Raw genomic sequence first — 15423 nt, 5'->3', positions numbered from 1 at the left:
GAGAAGATGTAAAGGAAGGGAAAGGCAGAGACTGCTTACAATACCATCGCTGAGTTATATTTAAACAGTTTTTGTTATCAGCTGCTACAGTATTTCCCTAGGGAGTAAAGAAATGGATAAACCATGCCAGATCTGTACACAAAACCATCATCTACACCATATTTCTTCCCTAAACTTCCCCACTGCTCTCATTTGTGCAGATGTTTTAACTATGTGGTTCCTAGCCCTGCTCTCAATAATGGAATACATAAAAGTGCTAGAAGCTTTGTTTGCATTAGAAATCCAACAACCGCATTCATAGATACGAGTTTCACCGATGGTAGCCGTAACTCCTTTTTTGTTGTTGTTGTTGTTGTTGTTGTTTTAAATAGGGATGAAGGCAGAGGGCAGGAGGAGGAGAGTTAGTGAACAAACCCCTGCGAAACCCACATTACTGCAAAATAGATTTTGGCAAGGCTCATCCTTGTCCACATTCACCAGCTTACAGGATGGCCTCACTTCTAAATAATAACATTATAAAGACCCATCGCTCTTGATGTGTCACTCTGCTTTATGAGGAGAAAGCACAGTAAAGTCGGAATTATTCAGAAAATCAATAGAGACATGGAAGCCAGCCCTTATGTTTCATGTTTGAGTTGTTTTTAAACTTTTATCATGAAGGAAAAGAGTAATTGATTTGAAAGAGGTATAGGAAAGCCATCAAAAACCATCCTTCACAACTCACATTCGGAGCTGCAGCATGGACCTTTATTGTGTAACAGTTACTAGGGCCTTAGGCCAACTGCAGATTTTTTAATATATGCTGGCACACAGGAGAAATAGCCTGTAAAACCCCATCTGCATACCAGAACTAGAGAAGTACGCAGGCTGATAAATAAGGAAGTTCAAGAAACTACTAAGGGCATACAACTGACAAAAAGATGAGGACATGATGTTTGACGGACCAGGCAAAGTACGTGAGGACATCAGACAGGATGAATCTGAGACCATGAGAACAAAGGACCGTTACACAAAAGGGAGCGAAGGAAAAAGAATAGATGGTCCCTTCTTTATCTTAGAGTTAGATGAGGGTAAATGGAAATCTCCTTGAACAGGCAAGGCAAGAGGAAGGCAGGCAGTCAATCTCATTGTGACACCTAATAACGTTACATATGTGGTTTTTCTCTAGTAGACAGTAAAATGAAATGTTTGAATTTGTTTCCTTCATGTGAAGACTTATCACTGTATTAGGACATCCCTTACTCAGCTTTGTCAGCAAGAGCGAGTTTGCAGGGCTGCGGCGGGCCATTCCCACACCACGCAAAACTTAAGTTTTTGTTGACACTTCTTTCCAAGACTTTCTTTTAGAACTTCCTTTCTCTGTTGCTGTGCCCTACGTTGTGAAAGACTGATACCTACAGCATGGGCACAGTGTTTCTGCTCTGTGTTGTGATTTGGTTAGGCACAGGTAGAACGCAATTTCATTCAAGCGCCATTGGCACCTTTACTCCTCAGAAATAACGGCCGTGCTTAGAGCAGGAAGGATATAAATGAAAAGAGGAGAGTGTGTGTTCTAAGGTGACATCGTAAGCGTCACCTTACCTTAAGGTAAGCGTCCAGGTTACAAACGCTTACAAAACACAACATTGTAAAACCACTTCTTTCAAATTCTTACGATCCTTCAGAGTTCTACCGATGATTATTGAATAGTTAGAACTGACAATATTTAAATAATGTCCCTTGCTTGTGCCATTTTATTTGTACTTGAACATTTAGCAAGGTAAGTGATGCTCAGGACTAGAAAACAAACATGTTTTCTTCCCACTGCTGTTTCTGAAGTTAGCAGTTGCTTTAATGAACTGAGTATAGATCCAGCTGCATACACCATTTTCTGGGGTCTCTCTGTTTTTTGTTTTTGTTTCCTTTGAGGATTTGGGCTTCTCAATACGGTTATGATCCCTTTGTGGATGAGAACACTGGCCCACTGAGAAAGGCTCTGAAATCTATATCGGGGCCTCTCAATTCCATTATTTTGTGGACACGATGAACACTGACAAAGCATGGCAAAAATAAGCAATGCTGAGGTACTACTAAGATGGAACGTGCCTTAATGATCGTTTTTCAACACTGTAACACAGAATAAAAAGCTGTTTTGTGGTCATGTAACATGGCAATCTTGTAGGAGATCCTTGTGTCACAACAAAATAAATGGTATAAATTCCTTCTTTTAAAAAAAAAGGAAGAGAAAAATTTACAGGAATAACATATAAAGGAGGTCTAGTACACAGGAAAAGCATGAACACATCAAACACAGTACTGGCCCAAAATATATATACCAACGTTACGCAAACTGTAGATATCGAGTGACTGATCAACCAACCAAACACATGACTTCTCATGTTGAAACCAGAGACACGTTACCTTGATAATGCTGAAACTTAGGCTTCGGAAATTTGGAGAAGAGCCTATCTTCAGTTTTGTGCTATAAAGAAGCTAGCATAATGGCCTCGTGGTACTTGGGGTGTTGACACAGATTCAACAATAGATTAAGCTCTGGCAGTTGAAGAAATTTTTGCTTCCATCTGCCCATCGCATCCCTCTCCTGCAGGGCACCAGCAAAGGCTGTATGTTTTGTGAACCACTTCCTCAGCAGCCATTATTTACAGAGTGCACAGAAGTTCACTGACTTATAAGTTCACACAAATATTTGATGCTAAAATAGTTCAGGAATTGATTTGGGGTCTGTAATTGCCACAAGGACAACAAAGAGATGAAACAAGAATCCAGAGAAAGTATATCAGTTCCCTAAGCTTTTGAGTGCTAATGTAATACAGATAAGTAACAGCAAGCAATGTTGCACACATTCCCACAACTTAATATAAATGCTTTCCTTTTATTGCTTTGATGATCCTCAACTCTAGAAGTAACAGTAATGGATGCTGTAAATATGTAAAGAATCTAAGATGCCCAGAAAGGAGGTATGTCTTCTAAAAACAAATACGTGTCTTCACTGAGGTATTAACTGTTCGCAAGAACTGCTCCTCATACCGTACGTAGGCTGTCTGCAAAACATGACTGATTTTCATTTAGCCCTGTATCACACATTACTTGCTACTCTGTTCCTTACTCATGCTATGATTTCAGACAGTGGTTTGAGCAAGCTGGAAGTTCACCACTGCCAAAAAGGGCAGGTGGTTCTCCCCCACCCGCAACCCCCTCTAGCCATGTGCTGCTGGTACTTACCTTGAGCCAGCTCAGGTACTCCACTGATAACATGCTATGCCAACACTCAAAAGAGCAGAATACACACCTGACGCACAATTAAGTGTGCGGGCTCTTCTGCTAGATTAGCAAACTGAATCAGTTACCCTGCGGTCAGGATCGGTACAGCTGGGAGTTGGGGAAGGGAGGATCACACATCAGTGGGAGGAAGGAGCATAGAAGGAAAAAGGCAAAATGGAGAGCAAGACCTCCCCTTTCAGGGAGCTGTCAGTTCAGGTGTGCTGTGATCTGAAACTTCCCCATCAGAAACATGTACATGAAATGCCAATAGGGATGATTCAAATGATTATTAATAGCTTTTCAGAATGTAACTATTTGTTTTAAGTAACTCTATGAAAAGAAAATTCAAACGACAGATTTCTAGAAGCCACTGACAGCTGATTACTACCGTGGGAAGTAAAATTGCCAAAATCAAACCTGAAGAGCTAGCTGTTACCAAACACTGGAAAATATAACAGTGCTCCTACCAGGACAGTTCTACAGACTATCAAAATAGTGCTAAAATTATCACATAATATTTTTTAAAATTCTAGAACATAAATATGTTCCAACATGCAAAAACATCATGAGCAAGATAAGCATCTTGTTAAATAAGCTATTAAAAAGGCTGAAATACACAAAATTCTCTATGCTTTAGACAAGTAGTTACACGTAGAAGAATTAATACTCCTTGAAATGAAAAACAGAAGATAAAAATCAGGTACTACATGTTTTTTTCATTCTCAGGAAGTGAGTTTTCATAAAGGGAAAGGGGTTAAGTACTGCAGTGTTTTAGTCATCTTTGTTAATCCACCCACATAAAAATTAGACCTCCCACATACACATTCATATACTCCACAAGCTTTGATCATGCCAGATGTAAATATTTCTTGTAGAAGCCTATTACGTGTCCTCAAACTATACAATTGTTCTCTGTTAACGCCTCAACTATATTATAGACAGTCAAAAGGATGTATTAAAAGTACATACACAGAGGATTGTAAGCACCAACCAAGATAAAATATAAGCAAAATACAGAAGTAGAACATAAAGGGAAAAAAAAAATAAATTCTTCACCTACCAAACCTTTATATATATATATATATATATTTTTTTTTTTTTTCCTGGAAATCGTCAAATAAGAATTTTAGATTGAAGAGTAATGCAATTTGTATAAATGTGTACTATGTTCAGAACATAGAACTGCTACAAGGAAGCTTAACATAAAAGTCCTGAGAGAAAGCCTCTCAAAGAACAGTGCACCAACAGCAGGGATGTTTTCAAGGAAAACATAAACAATAAACTCTCCAACGGAAATTACAGAAAGTATTTTTGGTAGACCAGGTAAATTTGATAAAAATTGTAATTTGATAAAATCTTGTTTACTTTTTGCACAAAGTGCTGTCTAGCTAGGCACGAGCAGTACGTACATCAGTATCAATACAATACCTTATAACACCCTGTAAAATCAGGTAGTAGTATTCTTACTTCAGAGACAAGTATGGATATTTACATCAACGAAGTTCACTAAATGATTGCTAGGCAAAACTGGAGATTAATCCCAGCTTTTCTGATATATCATTTTAACAAGACGACAAATATCAAAGAGAGATCAGGTTCCCATCTAAACGACGGCAGATCCAGCACTGCAGTCACTAATACCTGTAATATTAGATCTGCAAATGGAAAATCTCACCTATTGAATCACTAATCACTTTTGGTAGTGCTGAACATTTTCTTTCCGGTTTTAAGTAGTAATCAGATTAACCCCAATTCTTACCGGGTCAAATATAAGAGAACGGAGTGAGAAATTGATGCAGATATATTTTTATTTAAAATACACTGTTTGTGTATACATAGCCTTCACAAGACGTAAGTCTTCAAATGAAAAAAAAACCCCACCGGCCCAACCCAAGAGTTACATAAGATGGTCAATAAAGTCAGGTTAGAAACCAAATTTCTTAGGTTGAAATAACCTGCTTATGTGTTATAAGCTGAGTTTGAGAGAATTGTGCAACTTTGTAGCAATACAAGACATAGGTGTCTTGCCTTCAAAAAAACAACTGGACGGAAGAGAAGCAGGAACAGTAAATAAAAAACAAAGGGGTATTCACACCTACTTCATCTCCACAATTGCTGTTTCAGTATTACCATCCTTCTGGACTTAAGGATTAAAAAAAGAACAACAACTGAGAAGTAAAATGACAAAGAAAGAAAATGCAAAAAGGGTACCTTGTTTCCAGAGAGTTGATATATGACTATTTAAAAGGGTGTTTTGTTCATTGCAGTGTGTCAGTTTAAATTAAGCTACAAAAAAAAAAAACCTAGAATTTCCACTTTTTAAAATGACCATTTATGAAAAATCCAATATATAAGCAGATTCTTTTTTACAGTGTTTCATAAAATCAAAGGCGATTAGATCACTTCTATCCTCTGGAGAAGTATCATTCTCTAGATGAGAATGATACAACTACTTCATCTGTTTTCCATTTTCCTGCCTGAATCTGTTTTATAGCCATGCTTTTTTCAGGATGACTTTAAAAAGAGGCCCCTCCTGACATCATACAACACAATGTCAAAACACAACAATATTACAAAACAAACCAATCAAAACTAATTTCTTAAGAGTGGCAGTCTCTAAGTATAGTGGCAGTAATGTTGCTCCCAGATTAGACTTTGATTATAATGTTGCTCCCAGCTTTGATTATAAACAGATCTGAGTTAATAACAGCTCTGATTATGAAGGAAACTTGCAGCTCAGGACTGAACAGAAAATTACCTTAAAGTTCCTTCTTCAACAAAAAAAACCACACACATTATTAATCATTTCAACCCCATTTTTAGAATGTGGACAAAACAATATTTTCCAACTCAGTCACTAGAATTTTTTTTTTTTTTAAATATATAAGCTTTTCCCATACAAGCCATGCCTCCTTTCCACAAAGGGTTTTATTACAAAACAACCACAGCTAACAGATATTTTACAGGAAATGAACATTTGGACTTTACCACTTGCATTGCTGTTTTTTTCAAAACCTCCCCCTCCCCCCCAAAGGCCACGTTGTTTAATTTAAACAGCAGAAAACCAATAGTCTCTAGATAATCCCACAGAACTCACAGTTTTCCTTTTGAAACAGTAAAAATTAATATTATTCAGCTAATTGTTTAAAAAGTTTCTGATGACCATATGAATGTTTAACTCAGATTACCATATTAGAAAAATGAACATGTACGCTGAGTTTCAAAATTAGTATCACTAGAATTAAATATATGACTAATGTTATTATTATTGGCACACTCTAGTTAAGGAACCTTTTCCTTAGCACGGATTATCAAATGTGCATGAGGTGTGAGCCATGCTGTGGGAACACAGGAGATCAATTAATCTGGCTCATATGTGGGATTTTAGAATAGTACCTGGAGAACAATGGTGAAAGATTTGTTACTTAAGTGAGAGCAGAACAAAGAAAGGGTGGGTCATCAATACAGAAAACTGTGAACAAAATTCTCCTCCCTGCAATACTTTAAAACCAATATAATTTGGGGAAGAACACTCACATATGTAAAAATTGTTTTTAAAGCAGTAATAAAAGACAGGCTTTCATTCATTCCTATGGAGTCATAGCCACTACCATCATAGCTTCCATAAGGAGCCTGTCAAGATCTCTAAGCTGCTGTGTTGTTCATTGACTTGTAATTAAAAAGTTAATTTGTAAATAAATTTACTAATTTATTCACATAAAATCTCCTTTCCACATTTAGCACTTTGAGACTCCAGGGCTAAGCACATACAATTACCTTTCAAATATTCTTCCTTAATTTTCAAAAATATAGTAAGTCATAGCCTTTACATAACGGTGCCACTGTGTAACTAATATAGCTAAATGAAGCACTGTCAGTAAATAATCAGTAGCCAGTCTTCAATGGATGAGCTGATTCTAATACAGTCCATTCACTTTCAACTTTAGTGGCACTGTATTCTACAAAGCAAATAGTTCCTTCATCCATTTGATGATCTGACATTGTAGAAGAGCGCTGAGAACAACTTGTAAAGTGTTGGAATACATTTGGGAATATGAAGTAAAAAGTCACAGTGATTTACATTCTTGTATAACGTAATTCTTAAAAGAGGAAAAAGCAATATAATGCTTCTCAGGCAAAAGCCACCAATTTTAACAAGTACCCTACATACCAATAAATCTTGCTATGGTAATCGTAAGTTTCAGTGTAGTAGTTATCTGTCTATTTTCTCCAATTAAACTATGTGATTCGAAATACCAAGCGTATGTTAGTGGAATTTTTTGCTAGAAACAAATGCAAGCATAAAAATGCTATGTATTTTTACATTTGAGTATTGCTGTAACAGTAAATTTTCTGGTACTATAACCTCTGTTCTAGATGCATGCTTGTCACAACTGGTGACAACTGCTAACCAAAATTAACTCTTCACTTGTGAGTTATTGGAATTCAGACTAATTTAGAGTAATAGCAAATTTCCAAATAAATATATAAATACGTGAGCTACTCAAGACCACTTAGGTTACGGTATGCTTTGATCTCATTCTATGTTTTCTCTTGGAAATTAATTCACACTGTTATGTCTTATCTCCCTTCTTCCAGCAGTTCTGCACTAAAGTGTGGCACAATGCAGAGTTGCATATTCCTGTAAACTGTAGGTAGGTTGAGCATGTTTGAGTAGGGAAGATGCTAGCTAGCTTACTATGAAACATCTGTTCTAGGAATGTGTGTGACTTGCTGAATTCAAGTATTTTTGAGCAGAAGACAGAAGAGCAACCTGTGCAACTCAGTCTTCATGTCTGTTCTGGTACCTTATCATTACATAGTACTGGGAAGACCGTGGGGGAGAAAGAGAGAGATTGTTCTTAAATAGGGATGATTTATACTTCATTTTTATCTTTGCTTCATTTTACCTATTAAGAAGGGATATTTGAAATAAACTGACTGTAAGATTATTCTTACAGAAAGTGAAATCTCTTGTATAATAATTTCTGTCAAAAAAGTTCCTGATATATTTTCAGCTTCTTCGCTGGTTAATTCTCTAAACTCATTTTCTCAGCATGTAAGAGAGCGCATACTTATTTATGGCAAAAAACCCCATAGAAGCTGTTCACTGTGTGAACGCTCAATAACAAAAAGCCCTTGCCTCAAGAAGCTTGCCATGTAGTGTCCATATGGATGAAGGATGAATGAGTAAGACTGGCTCATAAGCAAGTACTATTTCAATCTTTTTCCTGGCATATACACATATACACAATGCCATAAAAATAGCATTAGGTTTGCAAATACACCAAAACGTTAGAAACTGTCAGAACTAAAAATTCATTCACACTGTAAGCGTAAGTGTAACAAATGACCGGGAGGATGTTCTTTCTTTCCTTGTCAAGCTCCAAATGCATTGCAGTGCCTGCTTTCAAGCTGCTTTTGATGCAGTGTGGTATGATCTGTCGTTACAGTTATCGGCGGTTCCGATGAATAAAAGGTCAGCCTGACTCAGCTGTGACCTGTCTAAAGACAGGCAGGTGTTGTTAGGGATCTCTTATTTGACAATTCCTTTCCAAGACCCAGACCAGTAAAGGCTCGCAATTTTTGAAAGACTTACACCTTACGATCATGGGACATCTTTCAGTCTGCCTCAAGGAAGGAGTTTCCACCTTCTGTCAGGGCCAGGGCCCTCAAATGACCTTCCGATTCAACTAACCTCTGTAAACTGAATAAGCCTAAAACAGAGGCAGAAACTCCACGGCTAAGGGCCTGTGCACGATCTGGCCTTTTTGCTCTACTAAGAGGTAACTGTCCAATGGACCCAGTACAAAGAGATTACAGAGCACTTAGCAGCAGTTCTCCTGGAAGTGTCTAACAGATACATCAGTCAGAGCTGCATTTCTCAATCCTGAATGGGAAATGCCTATCTCAGAAAAATCTTTCAAGAGCATTATCAATGCATGAGAGAGCCATTTGCCCTTCACAAGGAGATGATATACCAATGATTTCAGAGAGTGGGTTGGTTTCCAGGCTCCCTTTCAGATAAATGAATTGATGCACACACATTCCTCATTCCTCTACTACCAAAAGCTTTGTTCAACATAAAGGCTTGCTGGACCTAATTGCCCTAGCATGGCTGGAGGTGATTCTAGGACCAGGGGTACACCCAGGACTTACTCCCAAGATGATGTTCAAATTTCACCTTAAACCAAGTAATTCATCTCACATTTTTCTTCTGCACAGCTCTTGCCTCCTAGAGGATTTCTGAATTTTGCAGCTTCAGTAACCCGTTATATGGGCAGTTCCACACCTTTCTGGAAATCTTCTGGACTGTTTATATCTTTTCCTGAAATATCCAAGGCTCAGGCATTTCCAGGCAACCATTGTCCACATGCGCAAGAGCTGGATCAAGACTTGCGAGGAAATTGCTAGCTATCAGGGCATACTCTATCACAGTTCAAGCGACTTGGATAGGGATAGCATGTTTCTATCCCAGACATCTGCTTGGTGGCTACCCGCAACTTCATCACATGCAACACCATTTCGGAGGCCTGGACACGCTCAGGTGGATCAGTAAGCCATAACATGGTTTAGATGAATTACTCTGAGACCTTCTTCCAAGTAAATTTACAGCAGGAGTGAGAACTGCCTAATCTGACATATAACATGAATATATATACACATGCTCTTTCTTTGATTGATAAATATTATTCAGAGTTTTTCAAAGGGAAGTATAATATAGATACAAATATACGTGTCTAATGTATGTATTTGTTTTACATTTGTCTTCTCCATTTCCTTCAAAGTCCTTTGAGGAATTGTTTTTTTTATCTCTTCAACTGAGAAGGAACTGATTGTGCTGTGAGTACTCTCCCCTGTATAGTGATGTGCTGAGCAGGAGGGCTCCTCGCAGGAGATACCACAAACGTGAAAAAAATTCTTGTCTAACACATGAATGCAGATGTGCACTATGCAACACAAAGCTGCAGTTATTGGGAGGAAACCTCTCTCTTTGTTATCTCATTTAATACCTGGCTCTGAACCTTTCCTATTCGAAAATATTCCAAGTTTTCAAAGAAAGACAGACTGGCTAACCTGTGACTCTCACTGTCATAAATCATTACATGGAGTACTTCAAACCACTTATATATTTATGATCTCCACCGAAAGAAGAAATGGCATTTTCCATTTTCTGCAGCTACAGAAAGAAAGAAAGCACCAAAACAAAGACTGAAAAATCTTGACTGATTTTAGATGTCTCATCTGAGACATTATGATCTCTTTTCTTCAGAGTATTCAGCATCACATACTGCTTTAATGTTCGAAATGTATTTCCCTCTGGCTTCAGCTGCACGCGCTCCGAACTGCAAATCATGCCTCCCAAGTATCAATCTAAGCACTCAGCAAACTGGTGGCCTCCTTTCCAAACTCCGGTTGGAGTGACTTGCTTACCTGCACAAAACAGCTCTGTGGGAGATAGGCAGGGATGGAATGCAAATCTCAAGAGCAACACCCAATGGCTTTGGCATCTCCCTTCTTGAGATCCTGTCTTATTCACTAAATCACTTTTAATTTCTAAATAGGGGATGTAGTATTGTTAGAGATCACAGTTTCCTAAACTGTATGAGCCTGATTCATCCTCAAAGCGAATCTGTCACGTCCATTAAACGTTAAAAGAACTTCTGGTGGGTGGAGGGGAACCAAAAACACAGCAAGTCACAACATAATTAATCTCTGCTTCCTAATATATGCAGCACAACACAGTTGATTCCTGACTTTTGGATACTTGGCAATCTTACTAACGTTCTTACGCAGGGAAAGAGGAAAGGCAGAAGATAGCAATGCATATGTGTAATTTTCTAGGTTCTAAAAGAGAAAAAGAAATTATACTGTACCCAAATAATGTGAGATTTTACTGAATCTCCTGAGTCAAGAAACAGTGGAACCACTAGGGTAACGACAGAGACAGCTACCACTTGAAACTAACAGAATAACAGGAAATGGTAACATCACAGGAGATAGGAAGTACAGTGAGAGCACTGTTCCAGTGTCTTCTATCCAGACCCAGTCATCACCCCATTATCTCAGCCCAAGTCTAATTATCTTAACCAGTTAAGTCCTGCTTTTCCTTTGAAAACTCAGGGTTTAACTCTCAGACTCATAACTACCTACAGTCACTCTGTCTCTGTTCTGCATTTATCTTCTTTGTCCGTTCTGTTTCTTCCCTACATGCTTCCCTTTTTGGACCCAGTCCAGTCTCCCTCTCCCCAAAGGAGACTTTCATCACAGATCTTTCTCCTCCTTTACATCCTCCTCTCCCACTTGCAAGACCAAGTCTCCTCACCTCACCAGACCAAGCAAGGATCATCTCCTCCAGTTCCTATCCCTTACCCTCAGCAGTTCAGCTCAACTCCTCCAGCAGTCTATAGAATTTTTCTGATTCAGCTTTTTCCCTTCCAAGGCTCATTTCTCCCCACTTTACTGATCGCTCTTAAGTGTTATTGAAAGCACAGGAGCGCTTTCACATGCCTAAAGACAGCCTGCCCTAGAGCCGGCTACAGCTACAATTGCAGAGAAAGTCCTTCCAAGTCACAGTATTCCTGGAATACTGCACATCCGGTAGCCCTACTGGGAACGCATGCAAGCATTTTAGAGCACAGAAATTTAAGCTGTTTCGTGATCACAAAAAGCTTTGGAGGTTTTAGCTTTTAGACTCCACTAAGTCACTAATGAATATATAGAAATGGCAACATTTTATAATCTTATTTCTCAGCCAAATTGGAACATATTTCACCAAAAAATTCTTGATCCATAACATAACTATATTACAGCATTGAAAAGAAAAGGCCTTCAATTCTTTCTGTAGCCCTCATAAAGAAAGTATTTTCCCCTAACTTGGTATACAGAATCACGTCTCCTGTAATTAAAACAATTAAAGTAAAACAAAAAAATCTTTACAGTGTGCAAAATGTCACTATCAATTATTAAAGATTAACATAAGTAGCTGAAAAACAGGATATTATAATGAGAAGCGTCAGACAACCTGAACAACAGACTATCGACTGCCTATAAAAATGTAAATTAAATGAATTGTGTGTGAACTGTATAAGACAATTTATAAAGAGAAGATGATGAAGACAGAAAGCAGAAGGCAATGAGTTAACAGAAGTCAGTGTAACGTCTGTTGAAAAGGTGAGAGAAATACAGAGAATAAAGTGGGAGGGCAGGTAGAGATGAAGGGAGCGCTTCGTGTATAGAAAAGTGTAACAATTCTAGTATATTTTATTCAACCAGACTGGCAAACTACAAGAATAAACATCAAAGACAGTCTTGTCCCATTTTTAACAAAATAAGGAAGTCAGCAGGCAAGCTTTTGTGTACGTTTCCCACGACAACTTCTCAACTAGCTGTCCAATTTCAACCAGGATAGGGGAATTCGAGATATTAAGTCTTGTTTCTAAGAAACTAGCTAGCTGAGTAGAAAACAGAGACCCTATTACTGTCCCACGCAGCAAAAGACTGAAACTTGAGTGGTCAGACATGAGAAAATCCACTTACCTGCAAAATAAATCCATTGAACAAACAAGCTCCCTTCATTTCACTGCGCAGGGAACTTTTTTTTTTTCTTTTTAAACAATGCCTTATGTACATCAGCATGTGTTTGCCTCTTTTGGTCTTTAACATCTTATTTTTCAATCTGCATATTTCAAGTGAGTTTGCATCAGAAAAGGTCAGATTTTACTTCACCTTGCCATGTGTGGCACTAATAGGGCCTTTGTCGCTACACTGGGGAGATTCAGGTAAAGTCCTCTACTCTGGAGAATTTACCTTACTCTGTGACAGCCATACTGTCACAGGGACAATCATGGCAAAAATAAAAACACGTTGCAAAACAAGACAGCTAAGAAGCAGAGGCTATCTGTACTGTTTCTAATACCTACATGAATCTGAGTGCAAACCATTAATATCTTCTGACATTCTGACACAGAATTCATTCTGGCACAGAATTCATTTCATATACTTATGTGTTACTTCACCCTGAGATCCCTTTACCTCTGAGATCTCATTGCACCCCATTGCATTTGCATTCCAAGGTCTCTGCTGACTTCATATTGGGGCAGTTTGAAGTCACTGGCTCCAAACAATCAAGACCTCTATACTTTGGAACGTAACCTGAGAGACTGTTCCCCATTTCAATATTGTCTTGCCTAGCTAAACTAACCTATGCAATGCTTTGGAAGAAGGAATTAAATATTGGGGACATCTTTTCTGAAAGACCCATGACTTGTTCATTAACACTGTTTGTTTGATCCTACCACATCCAGCCGTCAGAGAACATGGGACATACCTGTTTTCCTGACAATTCTGACAGAAGGTGGTGATGGAATGAGATATTAATATACTATTTTGCAGCATGGGGATTTACTTGAATAATTTACATTTTAAAAATTTGACTTAAAGAGAAAATATATTATGGCATTTAATTCTTAGTTATGCTTCTTAATGCACACTGACACACACTATATAGAATGTTTTCAGTAAGTATGAGGAATATAAAAACACATCCATCTTCTGATGTTTATTAGAGCAAAAGTAGGTTAAGTTGAGCACCGTATAATCTAAGCAACTGTATGTTAAGTTTCATAAACCGTATTCACTTCACAAGACGTCAGGTCCATAGAAGTTCAGCAATGATTTGTTCAACTTCAGTCACCTATCCACTGCTAAAGTAAACTGTATGAATATGCAACATTGCCTTAAACACATTTCTATTCCATTAATATTTCTGTTTGATTCTTATAAAAAACGTTCTGTGTATTCAGAGGAAGAATTATTTCATACAAGAAAAACAGAATGAAATTCAGTCAGAGATTCTCACTCAGAACTGATTCACTCAGTGACATTTGGAAAAAAAAAATCACTTTTTAGACACTTAACTTAGGGATGTAGAAGCCTAAATGTAACAATCTACAATCCTGAAATTACAATATTGCAGTCTACAGAGTCTGGATTTAGGGAAGGTTACTGTTGGTTGGGTGTGAATTTATAAAGATGAGTACAGCGAGGAGAAATCTAAAAAAATATAACTGTGGTCTTCAACACAAACATGAAGCAGCCTTGTGTTGTGAGAAGGTAATTAACGTAGTACATGAAAAAAACGAGTGGGTTTTATTAGTCCTGGTAATCAGATGCTATAAGTGTAACCTCCGCTGTGATCAAGTAAAGTGTACAAGTTAATCAAGACCTTCACTAAAGTGCTTCTGTTAACACTTTCATCCTACCAGTGGGAATTATTTAATAAAAAAAAATAGTTTTCCATTGCTAGCATGACAAGGGGATCATGAACACAATACAGACCCTTGCAAAGGTACAAAATTAAAAACATATGAAAGTAGCATTACACTGGTACTGTAAGCAACTGCCATAAATAGTTCTGCTCTTCAGAATGATTTCAACACAGTCTTGCTCTAACAATCAAAAGCCCTTAATATAAAGTCAAATTCTCGATATTTAAAATTCTAGGCTTTTATTCCCAATGATGTTTAACTTGCCCTTCTTATGCATGAGACATCAATTTGCTCAGCTAAGCCGGTTCTGAGTTTTCCTTGTAAGAGCTCATTTGGAACTGACTGTAGAAATAAAAGAGGTCAGTTTTAGACATGTTAAGTTTTGAAGTACGAGTTCACTGTGTCCCACAACTGCCTTAACCTATCTCCCCACTAATTAAAACAACTAAATCAGTGTGAAGTCTGTGCTCAGGGAATTGGCAACACAATAAAAACACCTTTCATTCTAGGTTGCTGCTTTGACTCTGGCACAGGTAGATAGTATTTCGGTTATTAAAAATGCTGAGTGCTGCTTGTGTCAAACTAGCTAGTGGTCTAGGTTAGTTGTGATAGGTATTTGTATTCCCTGCCTCACTCCCACCTAGACAGACACAAATAAAGTTTTGCATACAAGAATATGCTTGCAGAAATGTATTATCGCCTCATTACTGCTGAATTACATCTCTGTGCAAAACAATAGGACAAACACATTTGAGTATTCTACGTGACCACCTTAAAACAGGTTTACGTGGGACAAATATTTTGTGCAGGGCTCTGCTCAGGTTATCAGTTTCATTCTTCCTGAGGTGGTAACTTCTGGTCCAGTGGGACGCAAAGGGCAGAGCAAGAATAA

The 15423-nt window shown here is 37.9% G+C and overlaps 1 protein-coding gene across 2 annotated transcripts in view; it reads right to left on the bottom strand.

Annotated features, from left to right (window-relative positions):
* The window catches only part of THADA (THADA armadillo repeat containing), a 180128-nt gene that overhangs the window by 3241 nt on the left and 161464 nt on the right, over nucleotides 1-15423 (bottom strand). The window lies entirely within an intron of this gene.

Source organism: Struthio camelus, chromosome 3 (assembly GCF_040807025.1).
Source record: "Struthio camelus isolate bStrCam1 chromosome 3, bStrCam1.hap1, whole genome shotgun sequence".
NCBI classification, from domain to species: Eukaryota; Metazoa; Chordata; class Aves; order Struthioniformes; family Struthionidae; genus Struthio; species Struthio camelus.
This window is presented reverse-complemented; position numbering and strand designations above follow the sequence as displayed.